This window comes from Catharus ustulatus, chromosome 5 (genome assembly GCF_009819885.2).
Source record: "Catharus ustulatus isolate bCatUst1 chromosome 5, bCatUst1.pri.v2, whole genome shotgun sequence".
NCBI lineage: Eukaryota > Metazoa > Chordata > Aves > Passeriformes > Turdidae > Catharus > Catharus ustulatus.
In genome coordinates, this window is record NC_046225.1 from 63,500,679 (window position 1) to 63,521,361 (window position 20,683).

Sequence of the window (20,683 nt, forward strand, 5' to 3'; positions counted from 1 at the left end):
ACTGCTGTTTACAGAGGTCCAGGACTGATTTACTTGGGTTATTTCCAGCTTAGCAAGCAATTTCATAAAAATAGTTCAAATATACTGTGCACGCTATACTCTCGAAATTCACACTTTAATTTTAGCAGCTGATTCAAAATTTTCTTTCTGAAAAAGCAAAACAGAAGGCAGAACCTGCTTTCCACTCATCTTCACATACACAAAACCAGCAAAGAAACTTTTGGTTTTCTCCAGAGAGAACTTACAATGGTCCCTAATTGTGTATTAATACCATGAATTATTCAAAATCACAGCAGGTAACAACAAACATTCTGTTAAGTGTAATGATATAGCTAAACATGAAAAACCATACAAGCAGTGTAATTAACAACTGGGAAAGCAGAGTTCAATTAAATAGCAAATCCCATGTTGGTTATGCACTTCATTGCAGGATGGCTAAGGCCACTACCTTCAGAGGTGCCAAGCTGCTGTAGCCCCAGGAGACACAAGGCTTCAAAGATTCTCTCTGGCTCCATGGGAAGACAAGACCAGGAGATTTGTAAGGACACCCACTACATCCAGTCCCACTTCACTTCAGCAGGAGAGAGAAGTCTCCATCTGCTTTCAGTTTGCTGTTCTCACTGGGACTGTGTCAAGGGGAATTTGAGGCAGGCCATACTCCTCTCTCTCCAGTGCATTTGTCCAGAAAAATCTTGCCCCAGCTGATCAGAATTCACTACATTACTCACTGGAATTACCACCAGTAATTCCAGCCCTGTTTTCTAAATGTTAAAAATGAGGCTCAAGTTTAGGAAACACATCCTCTGCCATTCAGCAAAGCACAAGGGTACTTCATGGGACCAGTTAGTACCTCTTTTACACTGTTGTCTGACTCACTGTGGCCTGTATCTAGAAGAAATGAAAAAAATCAATTCCAATCCAGGAACACAAAAATGAGGCATAATATTTTCATGGTTTGACTTGTTCAGATACAAATTGTAAAAAGTGTGATTTTTCAGAAAAGAAAGCAAAGGGGAAAATGTCTAATTTCCAGAAAAATAGTGAGGATCAGTCATTCAGCAAAGTAGAGCTCCCCTGCATCCTCTGTCTCATAAACTGCAACAAAAGAATGTAATTTAGGCAACTTAAGATGTCATGGCACATGCTTCCTCAGAAAAGTGTTTCAGTAGTTATGAGGAGAAAATTCAACTAAAAAAGAGGAAAATTTAAAATATAAGTACCTGCTGCAGTGCTCTTCAATGATTACACATGACCTTCTCTTTTGACTGAAGGTCTCTGGTTGGAGATAATGCCTCTAACATATTACCAGCTATACCTCATTCATTTTCAATTTATATTTCCTATCTCCCCAAGCAATCATTATTTAGTGATACAGAAAAGACAATTCAAATCCTTCTTACACCCAGAAGTCATTTTATCCTAAGTGATATGAATTAAGGGATGTTGGCAAGCTTACAGGGAAAAATAGACCATTGCTGAAAGCATGAACTAATTTTTAAATAAAATGGTTTGTTCACACTTTATTTCTTCCCACCCTTCCTCACTCCATTATAAATAGATTTTTATGTGATGTCTTTTGAAGATTCAGCAGCAGCCCTGGGATGAACCAGTCCAACTAGTGTGTTCCTCTGAAGGAAAGCAGTTCCCCAAACCACAGCTTCTTCCATTTCTCACATCTGTGCTCAGGCTGCAATGGGGAACAGAATGACTGTGCTTTCTCTCCAGTCATCCCCAAGCCAGCATTTAACTTGCTGTATTGGACACCAGTCTCAAAAATCAGCTCTCTGACTTAAAAATTAGCCATTTTTAGCCAAAAAGCCAGAAGTAGATTGTCCCAGCTAATTATGCAGACATTCTGTATCCCACACATTGAACATAACAAGTCATTGGGATTATGTAGCTGATTATCCTGCAAATTCCACAGGCCTGAGACTCAAAAAGGGCACCAAGCCTATAAAGAATGACATTGGGCAACTTCTAGGTACCCTCACTTCACTAACTTTTTTTTGGAGGCATTACACATTCTGTCTTCACTTCAAAATATGTAAAACACCCTCTCCTGCAAAAGCAAAAGGAAATACACAAATTCCTTCAAGCTTCCCTCTATCACTGCCCAAGGGGTTTAAGCACAGAGTCAGATATTCAGTTACCCATCTGATTTAGTGCCCAACTGCCTTGGATATAGGGGCCATATCTATTCTCTTGTCACTGGAGCATAAACCCTGAAATGTGCTCAGCAGTGCTTTGTGCAAGGCTACATTTTTTTAAGAATAATGCACAAAAAACTCCCTAGGATAGAAAGAAAAACAATGTGGATACTTCCCTGATCCTGCAAATCCTTGGTTACACAAGAAACAAACAACATGGATAATATCTTTTCAGTGGCAGAACCTATTTTATCAGCAGAGATTGATACGCTATGCACTATATGAGTGTACACTGGGGATACACCAGCGGGGACTATCGGGAGAAATTTTATTTCCATGAGTCTAACAGTATTCATTCTGCTGAAATAACGTGCACCATGAGAAGTCTAATTGGGTGTCAGCTGCAAGAAAAGTGCTTATCCCTCTCTCACTTTTGGCAGCACCAAATACTCTGAATTGAAACAAATACCAATGTGAGAAAATTACAAATACTCAAATACTCCCGGTGTCCAACAAAGAGGACGCACTTTGTTTTTCAAGTGTACTCCTTTCTAATTACATCACACAATAAGAATAGAATATTCCAACTTATTAAATTACTTCTTCAAGGATTCAAACCTGCAACTGTTGCCTCAACAGCTGCCCTGCAGCTGTGTCAAGTAACAACAACCAGCTAATGCAGCAGCCATCCCTAGCCCATGGCTTGGAGGAGGGAGTGGGTACAAGTTTGTGTCTGAAGCTGTATGCTACATGTTCCCCCCTTCCCCTTTCTCCAGAGGAGAGCTCATTTCATGGCCAAACTTCTTAGTTGGTTCTTGAGCACAAACAAAATCACCTTTGTGCTGGGAAGGAGGCAAGGAAAGCAATACAAGTGGAATTTCTGATGCAGAATATTTCTTTCCCTTGTTCCCCCTGCAGAAAGCTGCCCAGCCAGCAGCAGCCTCTCGGCAGGAGCAGGCTGACAGTCTCAATAAAGCAAGTGGCAAAACTGATCTGGCTTTTCAGGGCCAGACAAAAAGGAAAAGAGTTGGGACCCTTCTAAAGCAATGAGAGGTTTCCTTTGTAGGACTGAAGGCTGAACAAAGGCTCACAGGAGACTAGAATTTTAACTCTGCCCTTATTTCACTAGATTTAGGCTCAAGTGGTATTTTACAGGCTTAGCCAGCAAATTTAATTGGTAGCACAGATGAGCTACTACAGGAGTGTTTTTAGGCTTGGTTTCCAATGGAAATGGAGTAATCATCATTACACCGTGATGTCTAAACTCACTATTTCCTCTATTTATCTGCATTTCTGCATTACTCTTGAACCCATGGCCATACTTAACTACAACAAAAAAAGAAAAGCCTCAAACTCCCTACAAAGAATTTCCTACAAGAAAGAGGTGCTTTTTGAAATGTCAGAGGCATGGTGAAAGTAAACAACTCTCAGAGGAAGCTTCCTCACTGCACTAAAAGGTATACAGGTTAGGATTTTCCTGCCTGTAGAGTTCACATGGGTCCTCTACATATCAAAAATCTGCAAAGTTTCTTCAGGGCCTCAAGCCCATGGAGTAACTACCAGAAATATTTGACTTGCAAGCAAATCTGATCCAGAATTTTGTTGCTTCTTACTTGAAAATTCTGATTCCCTTGTCACCAAGACAGGCCCCCATGAGAGACCAGCACCAGCATTTAATGATGCCTGTAACAAACCGCTCTGTAATCAGGTTGTTTCTCCTGTAAGACAAATGCCTGATCCCCACTAGCACTGGGCTCTGCCTTCAACAACTGCAGTCAACAACGTGGGCTTACCTCAGCTTCACAGAAAACACCTTTTCTTGGTTTTCAAATATCTAAACAGCATTGCATCTAGGGAGCAGATTCCACACGCAGGATCCACAGCAGTCTGTCTTTTGACAGACTGGAACAAATGAACATCATCTGTGATACAAATTGTGGACCTTCCTAGTGAAGAGCATCTCTCTAATTACTATCCTGTTTCACAGGAAATTGGCTTCAAGTGCCAGCCTTTCTCATACTTCCCAAGTCAAGGCTCTAATCCATGATGGACCAAGTGCTCATTCAATGGATCTAGGCATTACATTAAGCAGAATGCTATTGCAAGCACCCCTCAATTATTTTATTTATCTAGATAGCCAGATCCTTCACTGTCTTTGCATTGGTAATGCAAGGTTACTATAGCAACATCTGTGACCTGCACGATCAAGATAGCAGAGAAGAGCTGTTGCCTGGATTAATGTATTTGTAGGCTTAAACAGGAGCTGTAAAGATTAAAGATTAATAGTCTATGAAATTCATACGAACTCTACCCATGATGTTACATTTATCCATTTCCTCTCCTTTTTCAAAAACACTTATCCCTAAATACTAGAGTATGTGATGCAATATATTATGACAACTATTTAAACTTGTGTTTTTTCTGTTTTCACTTTAGTCCACAATTAAATTTCTTCATGAGGTCCTAAGACTAATGTATATTTTATACTATGGTTGGCCAATTTATTAGCATCTTGTAGAAGTTAGAGCTCTTGAACAGATTTGCAGATTATTTAGAACTCCACAATATTTCAAAAAGAAGAACATGCAGAACAAGTTATCCACCTAATGCAATATTAACACAGAGGCATCTTCAATTTGCCTTCTATTTTCCTGTATTTAATAGGTTCTTTTTAAGACCCAATGACTTTCATTCAACTAAAGACTTGGTTGCCAGCTCTGCCACAAGCTCTTAAGAGATCAACACACATTCAGCTGTTTCCTTGACAGCTCTTCTGTAGACAAGACAAGACAAGACATTGCTCCTGAACCCAAGGCTGGATGAAAGCTGCTCACACAGCCAGGATGGTGACATGAAGGAGGTTAGACATGGAGAGAGGTACGGGGAAACTGAGGTAAATTGTTTTTCTTTTCTGGTTTGCCATTAAAATACAGGCTTAGCTCCCAGAAGAATTTCAGCCAGAAAATATAGTTTTAGTCCATGTTTCCTCCATTAACACTGCACAAACTGCCTCAGTTGGCACACATGACCATAGATCAGAAAAACACGAGTGGTTCTATCCAGTTTTAGCTACTTCAGGTGCAGGACAGGCAAAGTAATCTCATTCTAAGTAACCATTCAAGCATAAGAGACAAAGCAGTGGGCCCTCAAGTGATACTTCAGCAGCATATATGTCATATGGTGATCTTCCACAGAGTCACAAAATGTCTCCAAGAGGCAACAAATGAGTGTTCATTACGCTCTCTCAAGCAAGTCTCTTCCTTATTTTTATTTTTTAATATTTCATGCTAATATAATTCTTCTCTGAGCCAACTTCTTCTCCCAAAGGCAGAAGGATTACTTTTCTATTTTCAGGAAGGAGGGGAACTGAGCTTCAAAGTACAGTGGCTCAAAGCCATGCACTATAAAAACCTCCACCAGTATCAATGGAAGAACTGGTGAGGATGAACTAAATCCACTGTAAGAATATTCCATCACTGCAGTCTTGACACAAAATGCAGACTCTGTTTTGGTCTTGCAGTCTCATCGAACAGACAGCTTAAGGGATTCTTGGACTGAAAAGCTCTATCATCATATGGTCAGTTGCATTTGGGTTTTTTTTTGTTGCTTCATTGGTTTTTTAGCTTTGATTTCTTACTGTTGGTGATTTAGCTACCAAAGAGTTTCTGTATCTCCTGCATTTGGCCTTTTCTTTCTCATTGTTTCAATTGCAGTCTGTAGACAGAATAGGAAAGATAGACCCTTACAAGTCCAGTAAAAAATTTTGTTATTCCACAGTCATTTTCCAACAAAAGCACTTATTTCAAAGATACCCAGTTGAGACTGCAGAGGGAAGAAGCTGATTACATTGGTTTCCACATGGTTTCCCAGCATTGCTGGAGTTCCACTTAATTCCAATCAACCAGCATAATTGACAGCAACCCAAAAATCATTGTACCGTATGTCAACTTCACACTTCTAACTTTTAGACTTACTTCCCTTTGATATTTTAAGGCTTTTGGCTAAGATTTTTAAAACTCACCTTCCCTAACCTCCCAGCTATAATTAAATGGCCTGGTTTTATAAAAGTGCTGAGTGTGTCACACCTTCACAGAGGCCTGAATGGTACCTAGTGTTTCTTGGTTTCAGTCTCACACGTCACAAGTTAATCTTCAGAAAGTCTTAACTGCATTTTTATGCAACACTCACATCAACCACCAAAGAAAAATCTTCCTATGCTCCCAGCATAACAGGAAGATGAGAGGTTTTTTTTGTCCCATCATCATTGTATTCCCTCGTGTCTTTGCAAATTAATATTACACCTTTCCAGCTAATATGACCATAAATCATTTCTTCTCACCTCTTTGCACCCTCCTGTGTTCTAAGCCTTTTATTTTAATTGACTTAAGAAAAGGTTTTATCAAAGAAGACAGCACACCAGCTAGCAATTAAAATCTATCAACATCATTTCTGCAGCCTCCCTTAAAATTCTAGCCCCTCTATCTCATCTTTTACAGAAAAGGGTCAAATAGTCTCCAAAAACAGCACAAAGGCAAGGAAAAATATACACAGATGTATCAAAGGGATAACTGAAACTTTTAAAATTTATTTTGTGTTAAAATTTTCCCTCACTTTCATTGTTGAAACTAGCCAAAAATGTCTTATCCAAAACATCTAAAAAGATGCCTGGTAAAATCCCCAAGTGGTACAAAGACTGGATTTTTTTCCCATTCTACCAGTATTTGCACTAACAAATAGCAATGTTGACATCATCTCCATTTTAAGGTGATTTTGCAAGTCACTCAAGTATAATCTGGGGTCTAAAGCACAAGAAAATTTGGTTCAGCTTCTTTTTTGTCCCCAGACTTCTTGAAAACTGTTGGAGAAATCACTCAGGATCTTGTGTCTTGACCATCTCCTTGTAAAAACAATGATGTAACAACTACTCCAATGTTTAAACACCTGCCTAAACCAGCAGTTTATGCACACCTTTAGTGAACTGTCTTCTGCTATTGAAGTTCATGAAATTTCCCTAAATATACACTCAAGCAGTTTTGCTGATACGGCACTGTAGTGTACAGAGCATTCCCATCTCTCTGGTGATACAGAAAATATGTGAAGCTATATAATAATGTATATTTTATACTCATGAACCAAGTCAATATTTTCTTTCTTAAACCCCAGACAATCATGTTCTTCCTTTGTTAGAGAATCCATGTGGTTCTGTGTGTCCAAATTGAAACCATCAATCTCTCCTGTTTGTCACCTCCAGATTAAAGTGGTTTTGCAACCAGAGACAGAGCAGTGTGTGCTTGATGCTGGAACAAAGCTCTCTCTCAGGAACCTCTACTACTCTACAAAGGGTGAAAATTGAATGTTTTATGAAGAGCATCACAAGTAAGAAGGAAATCATGTATTCCTTCAAGCTTTGATCCTGCCTAACTGAACTGCATTTCAGTATTGACTTTAACAGGAGCTATTTTGTACTACTAAAAGTATGCAAGTGAGTATTTAATATACTATTGGCATCAAAACCTTATTTAAGAACAGTAGCTTTTTCAAGATTTATGATTATTGCATCAAAGACCATATGTTTGCAACTGTCTAAAAAGTATCTGATTATGAAATTCCCTTTTTTAAAATTTCATTTTTCTTAGCAAATATCTGCTTTTACAGTCATTTCCTATTTTGTAAAAAATATCTGGGAGAAAGGTAATTTTTTTCTTTGGCAATTTTAAAATATTTTGGTAGAGAGCATTGAAAATAAGTTTGTCATCATATAGCCGGACCTACTGAGGTATTTGAAGTTACCTTTAGTGACTACAAAAACAGCTAAAACATAGTAAAAATGTAAAATTACCATTAACATGTTGTGCTTTGTCTAACTTAGCAATTAATGAAGTGCAATAGGAGCACAGAGAACAGAAAGGTGGTATTAAGGACTCAGACACACTGGACAAGTTTTAGGGCTTGATTTTGAAATGGCTTTAGTGTGATCTGATGAACTGAAAACCATCAGCATCTGGAAAGCATTTCTCAGTATAAAGTCACTTAGAAGAAATTAGTTTTGCCTACTGCACAATTTTATCTATACTGAAGCAGAGGGAATGAGCAGGAGATTAATTTCAAAAGTGTAAACTAAACACTCAGGCCAACACACGCAATCTGAGTGCAATTTAGGGATTAGAATGTGAGTCAAACACTTCTTATTAAAAAAAAGGAAGTAGTGTCCATCAGCACTCACAGAATTTTTGATTTTACTCAGGACAACTAGTTTTCATCGTTCACCTTCCCTTCTATTCACTGCAGTATGGTATTTGCCAGGGCAGTTTTCCATTTTACCTGAGGTAGATCAAAAGATACCTCTGTTAGAAAAGGTAAGGTGCTAAACTATATTAAAGATTTTCTAAAAAGATCAAATCTCCATCTGTTGAATAAACTATTGGATATAATCAGAGACTAAAGATTTTGCATGAAAGATTTCAATTTAAGCTCTACACACATTAATTAAAAATAAACCAGCAACCATGCAGAATCTATTGTATGGCAATAAACACATAAGAATCACTGCTCTTTCATTTAGATGAGTAAAATTATTTTGCCTTGACTAACATACAGCATAAGTAAGGAAGACTCTTATTAGTTTGGATCAAGATTATTTCCTCTTACTTTTTCATATCTGTCATCAAGACTAATCCTTCCAGAAACTGTATGAAATCCAGATTTTCCAATTTTTATTTCAAAGGTAAAAAAAAAATAAAATCCCAAATCAAACAAAGTCAAATGAGTAAATCTGTGTGGTGTTTGCCATCCAGCAGGCTGACTGAATTTTCGTGGCAATGGACAGCACAGCCTCTGCCCACCCTTGAACATGTACTGTGCAGGGACACTTGATGTGGGAGGCATATGCTGGAGTAATAAATTGGCAGATCTCCACCCTGGAGACACAACAGCAAAAAGGGAACATTACCAAGCATGTTCACACATCAACATTTGTCACTCTGATCTGGGTAAAAAAGTCACCTTTAGACTTAAGTACGTATCACTTAGTACTACAATATCACATTTATTATTCTAAGATGAGGGACCTGCCACAGCTCCTGTTCTGAAGGGCTGGCTTGGTAGTTTGTCAAAACCACTACAAAGCATTTCCAAAATGGACCCAGTAACAGCATTGAAACAACCATCATTTCTTACCGAGGTCAATCTGCGCATGCAGGGGTCGGCAACAGCAGGAATTTATTATTTCCACTTGCCATCTAGGATGTGTATAACACAGAAATTCTCACAGGGAAATCTCTAGGTAGGCAGCACTGCATAATGCCTCACCCAGCCAAACCCAAACTCAGCTGTCACACCTGCAGAACAGGCATTCTCAGTGAGAAACTCCTTTCCTTCACACAGTGCAGGAGCCTGCCTTTTAAAGGCATTTAGATTACCATGGAAAGCCCTAATTAAAATACTTTTATCTGACACCCTCTTTACCAGGCCAGCATTTTTCTTCACTTTTAACCAAGACATCATGTCTGCCTCTTACCTTCTTGAGAAAGAGAAATTGTAATTTTCTTAATTAAGCTTCAGAAGATCCTCCAAAATTCGAACTCCCTGTATTTCTAACCTGTAAGTCCTTAAATACTAGTTTTATTAAATCCTCAAAGCAAACTTTGCCATAGCTGAGTACTCTTTCACTGTGTCCTTACTAACACTTTTTCATGTTACAGTGAATAAAATCAGGTCCTAATCAGGTGATCTGAGGTTGTTCTTGGTCTCCCAGCTACAGTAAACTCCTTATCAATCTGTATCAAATCCAAATATCTCAGAGTTAACTAGGGCAGGAAGTTTGATTCTTAAAACTGAAACAAAACACCCTCAGCTCTCACTTGCCTTAACAATTAATCCCAGCTCCTACTCCATCCGCTGTCACTTGGAATTTGGTTTTAATGAGGCACTGAAACTCTGTTCTACTCCAACACATGATATCGACTCAGGAATCACAAACAGATACTCTAGTTTCAAAAAAAAAAAAAAAAAAGCACTAAACTACTTTGCGCATTTCTGCTGAATAACCAATAAATGAATGTAGTACTGACCCTTTACGGATTCCTTGGCATAGAAGTGTCTCTGTATTAGAATGTGCCTATATTTAAAGAGGCTTTTGCCACAAAGCCAATAGCATGGACTGAGCACAGGGATAAACATTGGCATTACATTTCCCACGAAGAGCACAACTGCTGCCTTACAAGAGCTGGTGACAGGCCAGTGCTTTTCAGAGCAAAACTGAATTTCAAATCATGGGGCTGCTCTCCTACAACTGCACTGGACATTTGTCTCCTTAGACAGCAAGCCAGAGCACCAGCAGTCTGAACACTGATTTGAAGTGGACACAGAGAGACTGAGTTTTCTAAGACAGCCTGGAAAGAGAAGAAATATTAATGCCAAAATAAATGAGGTTTGTACAGTCATTTCAGCAAGGATTCTCATTGCAAATTTTTTTCTGATACAGTGCTAGACCAAGCTAGTAAATGAGTACTGATCCTTTGCCCTGAAAGGAGTTTTACTTGATTGCAGCAGCAGAGATTGCAGTATTTTGTGTGCTATGTAATATATATGTCCTATGGGGTATATGAAATGAAAAAGGAATAACACTGAATTTTCTTTTAATCTATAACACAAGAGTGTCAGAACACGTGTAAGTAATGCAAGCTTTCTTAAATCTTTACCATTTAAATAATTTATTATCTTTATAAATTTTTGAAATATATTTTTGGCAAAGTACTTCACTGTGCTACGCTTTGACATTTGGACTTCTGCTAAAGACCTCACTAAAAGTCAAGAAATTGTTTATAAATTAAATTAGTTATTTCATCATAAACATTATTATGATTTCAAATCTACGATCTCAATCTTTTGGGGAACTAAGTGTTAATGACATTGAAAAATCTCTCTCTTTCCTGTGGGAAGGAATACTATAATATCCTTGACATAAAAATGCTTGTATTTAACAGCCCCTGAGAGAATCCTACTCCCTTCCCAGCACCTGCAAGGGAGCAGTTGCATCTGTGAGAATTTCACATGACACAGAAAGAAATGATCTTTCCTATTGCAATTTTTATTGGCAGCTCCTAGGTCACTGTTGTGGGGTGTTGGAGGAGACCCCTGCAGCAGAGATCAGATGGACTGGGGGCAAAGGGACAGGATAAACCCATGGATATACAGTTTTCCCTATTTTTTCTCATGCTTAAATCACCCTCACATACAGCTGACAGAGAAAGGAACCAGCATCTGTAGTGGAAGAAGGTATGCTACTGAATTTCCAATGACAGATGCAGGGCGTTGACATGAGAAACAAAGGATCAAATGAGCAATTTTAGATCACAGACTGAATCAAATAATTCCAGATGATTATGACATCTAGGAAAAAGGACACACAGGCAAAGCAGCACAGATAATGACTTCACAGAATTTGTTTCAAATAACATTCAGAGAAATGAACCTAATCTTGCTGTACTTTGAGTAATAACTGCAAATGATGCTCTCAAAGAGTTGCTGTAACAGACTCAGAAGCTGCCTCAGCATTCCGAGCCCACAAAGCACAGAGAAGGCTGAGCAGGAGCAATGCTACCAAGGGCAAACCAACTGAGTGTCATCCCACTGCTTAGGATGAGTAACTGGATGTCTGCAGGGGCTCACTGGGGGAAGAACCACAAATCCCAGCAGAAGCTAATGTGTGCCTGAGAAGACACATCACCTACTGTGTGCTGGGAACTCACCTCAGGAGAGCCCCTGAGCAGCCAACCAGTTCAGAGACACTGATGAGCCCCCAGAGGAATTTCAGAAAAACAGACAGGAAAATTTCTGTGCAATACCAAGTACTCTTGGCTTGTTTCACACCTTTTTTCCACAACACAGTATTTGGTGTTTATTTGTTTTCATTCCTTCTTAGCATAAGAGGTGTTCAGGGAGCAGTTTACCCATCTCTATCAAATTATGCAGGCCAGTGGTTGCTCCAGATTAAATATTAATAGAATAAATAATGTCTTTCAGTAAAGACTTGAGTTACCTTAGTACTTCCTAAACTCATGGCAGACTTCCCCAGCTCTTCATTTGGGTATAACCATGGAAGAAAACAAAAATAGTTAAAAAGGGAATGTGAAAAGCACATGTTTATATGATTTAATACAGGATAGATAACTACCTTTGGTGGTCATTAAGTTGTAGCTGGTTATTACAGAGTGATCTATATTTCATAACATTTACTTTATAATGATTTGATTAGATGGATTCAGGGGCAAATAGATCTTCTGTCAGACTTGGAGACAAACAACATAAAAGCCTCTCTGACCCTAGCACAGCTGTGGTATTCACATGGCTGACTAGGAATGGTACTATTAAAGCTTTCTAATATCTGGTTTCAAGCTTATCCACTGATTCATATCCACCAGTTACTGAAGAAAGGCTACAAAGTAAGTAATATATATGCAAACAAAGACAATAATATATATGTAAAATTTGAAAAACCCAGGCTAAGTATATTAGGCCAAATCCTATAGCCATTATTCTTCTTCCCCTCCTCCCCACATACATATTTAGGTAACTGGCTTGCTTAAGCATCTTTAAATAATTAAACATCTTTAGCATTCAGGCAACTCTCAGGCTAATTTCAAGCAAAAGATAAATTTCCAGGCTTTCACAGGAAACTACTAGCTTGGTCTGCCCTTACCTGTGCTACAGAAAGCCACAGGAATTCCTCCAACTTGACCCAGTGCTCGCTGCTGGCACATATTCATGCCAGTTCCCCCCAGCTTGGGGCTGCGTAGATATATCCAAATTCTCTTTTAAGTTAGTATGTACATCTTCAGTCCATACAGCTAATTCGGATTATTTGGATTTAATTTCAGCTTTGCATTGCAAAGTGCAACTTAATCATCAGGAAGCAGTGGATTTCAAAAGGACTACTCAAAGAATCAGCTCTTAGTTGATGCTGAGCAAGAGTTTCAGCCATGAAACTGAAATTTCTGTTTGCAAAAAATTCTCCTGAGTGCCACAGTATAAACACTGACCAAAACAACCAGACACAAATGTACAGCATCTGTGAGCTAAATATTCTTCAACTACTATCTTAGTCTGATGGAACACAAACCTCTTAAAAAGCCTGAAGATCTGTTCCTAAATGCCCGTGTCTTTACTGACATATTAACCCATTCATATTATTGTATGAATACCACATACTATTGTATGAATAATAAAGAAAATTGTGCTACTATTACCATTAATGAGGTAGGACCAAGACCTTGATAAGAAGATAGAAACAACATCCCTTTGAAAGTTCCTAAGTCATTTCAGATAATACTTGCATGAATCCAAATGACAGAATGACTAGGAGTAGTGATGTTACACTCATGGGGACTGTGTTTAGAGTAATGGAAAGGGCAGCAAAGACACATATTTAAAATTAATGTGCCCAGGAAGATGCTGAAGAATTGCAAAGAATACATAATTTTAAACTAGAGGTCACAGTAGCTGAACACCCTGTGTGCCCTTAATATTGCATCTATACCCAAACAGTATAAAGAAGAGAATGTACCAAATTTATATATTGGTAATAGAATGCATTTTCAATAATTAATCATAAAGTTATTTCAATTTTCATAACAAAAAGAGAATCAAGTGATCCTGACTAAGTCAGCACAGTTGTGTTGGTTAAAATGAGCCCACACCTAGACCCAAGTGAGCTGCAGCAACCACTCTCTCCTGTCCAGCCAGTTGCCAGGAGCTATGAAAAATGGTTACAGCACTGCACATCTCCAGAAGGAGTGAAATGTGGAAGGGGCATAATGGGGCAGATAGAGGAAACACTGAAAGAGAGGAAACTCTGATTTGTGAAAGGGGAAGATGGAGCAGCACGTAAGTACTTGGAATCTCATAAGGTAACCAGTAGCATGTTTCCTCTAGGAATAGTGATCTAAGCATTCAGGCAATCAAAGGATCAAACTACAGACTGTGAACTCTCATTTTTGTAGAAAGGTATCTCTTTCAAGCCCACACAAGCTTTCAGTATCTAGATCAGTGCAAATTATTGTGTCTATTAATGAATATAGGAGTCCTGCATGTCCCCAGGTAATCATTTTGGCATCTTTCACAAGCACTAAATCTATTCAGAATTTGAATTGTTTAGGTCAGAAAAGACCTTTAAGATCATGAAGTTCAACTATTAACCCAGCACTGCCAAGTCCACCAGCAAACCATGCTCCTAAGTGTCACATCTACACATCTTTAAAATACCTCCATATTCCACCACTTCCCTGAGCAGCATGCCCTTGGCAACCCTTTCTGTGTAGAAATTTTTCCTAATATCCAAACTAAACCTCCTTTGGTGTAACTTTGAGGCCATTCCTCTCCTCCTCTCCCTTTGATACCCAGGAGAAGAGGCCATCCCCCACTTGGCTACAACCTCCTTTCAGGTAGGTGTAGAGAGTGATAAGGTCCCCTCAAGCCACCTTTCTTCAGTCTAGTTAATACATAAATCAATCTACTATTAAAATTAAAGATCAGTTTTAAATACATTTATTTGTATTGGGTAAACTGTTTCAACTCTTCCTTCTTGGTGTAAAAGGATCCAGTGCTCAGTGCACTGGCCTTGGATTTAGACCAGATTTTGATACTGTTTTGCTAGACTGTGTATAATTTGGACTTAATCTCTCTGTACCTCAGTAAAGGAAAAAGTTGCTTTATTTCAAGGGCATGGTGCAGTGGGCCTGGTGTCTGTGGATCTTGAATGCAATCAAAGCAAACATTACACAGTTCAGAGAGGTAGGTAAATAGCTGATACAAACTGGCTGATTCAGCAACATTGCATAACCTGAGTCCTGGCCAAGTCCAAGCGATGGACCAGAACCAATGAGAGCAAGAAATCCAGCCTTCTAAAGTGAAAAGGAAATACAAATAAACATAGTGTTTCAGCTAAAAATACAATAATTACATTAGGACCAATTTTAAATACTTTATTTTTAAACTATTATGAAGACATGTCTTTCTACTTAGTTTGCTGGCTTTGTGGCTTTTTTTTTTTTTTTTTTTTTTTTTCCTTTCTTTTGGTTAGGCAACATAATAGATTATATGTCAGTGGCCATTGTGGAAAAAATGACAGATGTGGGTTCATCACCAGAAATGGTTCTATTGATTTTATTGAGTGTTTCAAGATCAATGTGCTGTATTTGAAATTTAACACTACTAAAAATTAGCATAGAGGGTTTTCTCTATCTAAATGAAACTAGAATAAAAGAATAAAATTTAAATAAAACTTAATACAGCAATATTTGTTGAGATAAAACTTTAAATGCTCATTTTCATTAAACCTACCTTGCATTCTGCTTTGTAAGTTATTGCAGCATCCTCATCTCTGAATTGAACATCAGGATGCCTCTCTCCACTGTTAAATAATACAGACTGAACCAACTGGTAAACTCATCCCTGGAGAGAAAACAGAAATCATACAGCAAGAGGAGTGTTTTCATTAGCTTTTTCAATCACTGACATAGTGTAAAAGGAGGCACTGGAACTTTTGTTTTAGTGAGGAAAGTCAATTTAACAGTGTCCCCATCTGAGTTCGTACCATAAAGTCAATTGTTACCCCCCTGGCCAATACAGCATTCCAGTTACAATGCAGTTTCAGATAATGCTTTAAATGCTTTGGTTCAACAGGGACTCAGCTTTCTTGTATCAACCACTCCTGATCAACATCATGATTTTTCCCTATTAATTCTGTATTTTGGAGATCAGCAAAACATTACTCAGTCACTAGCTTCAGCAGTAGCTAGGCAGTCTAATAAAACTTGTATTAAAGTATTTGGTGGTACAATTACTTTAATAAAAGAGGACTTCTATTTAGTAGACAAAATAGTGAATGAAAAGAAGAAGCTGTAATAGAATAGGATGGAATAAAAAGACAATATCTGAAATAAATAGCTGCTAAAGTCACAAGGCAGGAAAGTGAGAAACACAACACCTCAAGCAGAAAAGGTTGACTGTCTTTCTTAATATTCAACAGTAGAACAAGTGAGAATTTGGGGTAGAAATGTGACTTAATGACATAAAGACTTTGGCTTTAAAATTCTATCAGAATGGGTAGCAACTGAAAAGGCAAGAGGAAGCCTGGAGATGTTAATTGTGTGTACACAGCCTAAAAGGATTGACAAGAAAAGACTCTCATCCTGTTTTTCCTATTTACTTTGCCCTGGACTGTAGTAACCTAACACAATATGCAAAACTGAGGATTCCCAGAGTGCAAAATACTTTGGAACTCTACAGGACACAGAACATGAGAAATGTCAAATATATCAAATGGAAATACTTCACTGAAGTACAAAAAAAAAAAAATAAAAAAGAAAAAAAAGAAAGTAAGTGACCGTTTAGAATAAAGAATTAAATTTTGGAAGAGAGAGGTTTTAGGACTTTTCAAAAATGTTTACCCTACATATGACATGAAATGGCTTTGAAAATTTGATTCCAAAAGCAAAAGAAAATTAAGATGTTTGCGAGATAGATTCTTGTGCAAACTTTATACTCTAAAGTGAAGACTGATTCCTGGGTAAGACTACACCTAAGTGGAAAGAGAAACAAGGAATGACAAGATCCAGGACGCAATGACTGGTAGCAAGTTCATAACAAAGTGGTGGAAGACTCCTTTCCATGGAATACTGCTAAGAGAAAAAGTTCATATGGGTTCAAGAGAGCCTTGACAACTTAAATCCATCAAGATTCACTGAACAAATAGAGACCAGCTCTGCTTCAGGAACTCCATGAGCAGAAAATGATGAAAGCCCTGGAGAGAACCAGTCTGCCCCTGTCTCTTCCCCAAGCTATCTGCTTTCACCTGCTAGCTCATTTTTTATGGATCTTTCTTTTCTGACAATAAGCATATTTCTGTCTTATTCACAAACAAGTTTCCTTGCTCTCAGCACAAGAAACAACACAACACTCTGGCTATTTGACTTCACTAGTTGTGCTCTAATATATGCCTGCAAAATACATGAGGAGGAGTAAAGCAATAATGAAGTCAATTTTTAGGAAACTTTGCCTTACAGTAATCTGAATGCTGTAACTTATTTGCTCACAGGATGTCCATGCCACAGTGTCAGCATGTGTGGGGTACCACACAGGCACAACGTGCACAAGTCCTGTGCTGCCACGATTCAGCAGCAGCAGCAAAACCACTTTTGGCAGCAGTAGCCACTAAATGTAACTAAAAGGTCTGAAAAAGGGCTAAAATAAATTTTGAATGATGCTGTCCTCTTTAATAACCCATTAAGGACAGAGATACTAGCCAGATCCAAGTGTCACATATCCGCAGGACTGAGAAAGCCATGGTCTGACTGGATAAAATCTTAGAGGGTACAAAGAGAGCTCTAAGTGCTCTGGCAAAGGAAGGAAATGTCAGTTGGCTGTTTAACTTGTGTTAGCTAATCAGACACTACTTCTGTCTCATTTGAAGATATTTTCAGAAGAAAAGAAAATCCACAACTGCACCTAAGTGACCCGGAAGTAACCAACATCAGCTCCCTCTATGGGAAACCAGGTGTTGCATTTGTCACAGCTGATCTTATGACAAGGCTCTCAGCTGAAAACACGTTGCCACAGGATTTCTGTAGCAGCCAGGTGACCAAACAAAACGAACGGGAATTCCAGCCTAGACAACATCTGTTTCTTCATTCTGACCCCTTCCCTCTCTCCCCCAACAAGTCCTTCAGCACCTGGGCTCACCAGGCACATGTGCTTTCCCATCTGAGCCAACCCACCTGAAGTTTTCTAACCCTGCCCGTTTGCTGTGGGGGGACAAATGCCTCCAGCATGGTGAGACTGAACATATATGAAAAATGCTTACGTTGACTCTCTCAGCCACAAACTTTTGAAACTGGGGAACAGAAGAAGTTCCATTCTTCCTCCTTTTCTCCCCATTTTGAAGAATAGCCTAATGCATTATACGACATTTTCTTCTTCAAATGCATCTCTACAAAATCTAACAAAAGCTTAGTTTTCTCACTTTTAATTACAGAAATTTCATGAGTATAAGCCACACGTGATTATAAGCCGCACTTCTGGGCGTCAACAACGTTTCGTTCTTTGTCCATATATAAGCCGCACTGGATTATAAGCCGCACTTTTGTTTGCAGCAAGGATCCGCGTGTAACTTTCACAAAGTTGCCAATTAGTAACAGAACGCAGGATCACGGGGTTTACTGGCTTGGCTCAGGGTTGTTGCGGGCTCGCACTTCTGGGTTGGTAAAATTCTGAACTTCGTCCATATATTGGCCACTCCGGAGTATAAGCTGCACTCCCGGGTTTGGACCAAAATTTTAGTCAAAATGGTGTGACTTATAATCGTGAAATTACTGTACTACATGAGCAACCTGTACATAAGAAAATCCAGAACTCGGGTCCACCCTGGATATTATGTCACCTATTTTGCTGAAAATGCAAACACAGTTTGGAGAAAGACACGGAATTACAGTACTTTTACTTTTTCCTGATATAGGTCATTTAGCAGTATATAAAGCCTTCCACTCCTGAAGGAAGCTGTTCACATCCTCACCACAAATCACGTTTCTGGCTTTAACCAAGATTTACTGAAGAATTAAATGCATGCTAAGGAATTAAGTATATATATGATTTATAAAACATAATCACCAGAATTGAGAAACAAAGATCCACATGTAAATTTTGTCATTCCTAACACACATGTGCCTGTTTTTCTCTTAGTGCTTCTACCTCAACACAACTTTTTCCACCAGCCTCCACTTCTGTTCCTGGACAGATTCTCATTCCCATCATTTCTTCTCTCAAATATTTTTCCTCTCCCTCCTCTCCCACAAGAAATTTCAAAACTTCTCAGCAAAGAGAAGATCTGAATCACCTTAGTGGGAAAACCTTGTGTTTGGGGCACTGGTGGATGAAGTCAAGCAGGGCCCCCCTTCCCACATCAGATGCAGACTGTGAAAAAGGCAAGTGCCTTCCTGCCAGCTGCCTGTGACATGGCTCTGTTCACAGAGCAGATTGTTAAAGGTCAGAACATGGAAAAAATCCCATTTTCTGGAAGTTAGTAATTGTCTTTTGGATTGCACATCCCAAACAGGAGTGTTATGGCCTGGACTCACTTCAAGCTCACCATATAAGAGGCAGAGTTTGCTCTCTCTCAGGTTACCAACAAGTAGACTGGACAAGGAAAGTTTAAAAAAAAAAAAAAAAAAGCCTTGAAATTCAAAAGTCATAACTCACCGATTAAATATGGGACTGAAAAGGCCCTGAAATCCTCTGAGGACCAGACCCTAACTGAATTTTAACTGAATCAGGGTAAGCCTCTGTTGAAATTAGAGTGCAATCATCCTCAAACTTCTTTAGATCACAAGTACCTTCAAGCTGGAGGTCTCAATTTACAGCTGCTTGATAAATATGAAAATTAGTAAAAAATTCCAGGTGCAAAATGCTAAGGAGCAATTGCTGCTAAAATCACAGCTCTGGTACTGAATTAGTGCATTTGGAAGCCATCTGTGCTCTTACAGATCTGATTACAGGTGGCAATTTTGCTGATAGTGGCATATGATTATCAGTGGCAGCAAAAAAAGGCTGTTTTAACTCTGAACTGTTCTGTGGATGAATTTGCAATCAAGCTGCCTGGGCACAGCTACCACAGCAGACCAAAAAAGAGAGAAGAAACAATATCCACGGCCTACTAGTTACAAAAGGATGAAGGAGGTGTGGCCCTAAAATACAAGGCACTGATTCATACCCTTTTCCTAAGTTTTGTACCTTTTCTTCACTCCAGGCAGTCACACAATATCTCATTTCTGCAGGATTCCATCACATAAGTTTGGCAAAGGAAAAAAATTCCACATTTGTTTTTCATGAAGAAAACCAGGGTTTTCCTCTTAGACTACAACTGTTCCTTCCTGCTTTTATGTGCAGGGATATTGGAAAGAGATTTCTACACTTTTCCAAAGGCTTTAGACTCAAGCACTTCCAAAACAAAATATGATGCAGCAAACAGAATCACTTTTCAAATAAAAATATTCCAACGAAAAAGCATCAGTGCCTACGTGCTTACTGCACTTGGGTACCTCATGACATTTTGGGAGGGAGGAATTCCTGCTGGAATGACTGTGCTCAACGAGGAGAGCAGGGTACAGACCTGTCTGCCTGCCCAGGGTGCCAAAGGGAAGCAGCTCTGATGTTTGCCTCTGATACACAAGTCTTATCAAAAGCTAGCAAAAAATTATACCAATGCACAAAAGATCCAGTAGTCCCAGGTCAGTGGCAAAACCACAGCATTAACCATTGTCACCTCATTTTACTAAGAAAACAGTTTCTTTGGTTAGCCAAGATGACATTATGATTATAAAGCTACTTTTAATGTTTAGAATACTTCACTGTTCCAGAGGGAGACTCCTGAGGTGGAACTTGCTTAATTTATGACAGAGATTGCATGACTTGGATCCCACAATAGCCTGGGGTCACACTTGCAGAATTCCGTTCCTCCAGCATGGTCAGGCCCAGAGGAACAATGA

The 20,683-nt window shown here is 38.8% G+C and overlaps 1 protein-coding gene across 6 annotated transcripts in view; it reads right to left on the reverse strand.

Annotated features, from left to right (window-relative positions):
- The window catches only part of C5H4orf50 (chromosome 5 C4orf50 homolog), a 96,534-nt gene that overhangs the window by 18,301 nt on the left and 57,550 nt on the right, over positions 1 to 20,683 (reverse strand). For 4 of the 6 annotated variants that reach the window (XR_004418073.2, XR_004418075.2, XR_004418074.2 and 1 more), the window contains one exon: positions 15,486 to 15,596. The exons of the other annotated variants lie outside the window; for them this stretch is intronic. The gene's annotated coding sequence lies outside the window, so the exon portion shown is untranslated. The remainder of the gene's footprint in view (positions 1 to 15,485; positions 15,597 to 20,683) is intronic. 6 annotated transcript variants of the gene reach the window in all.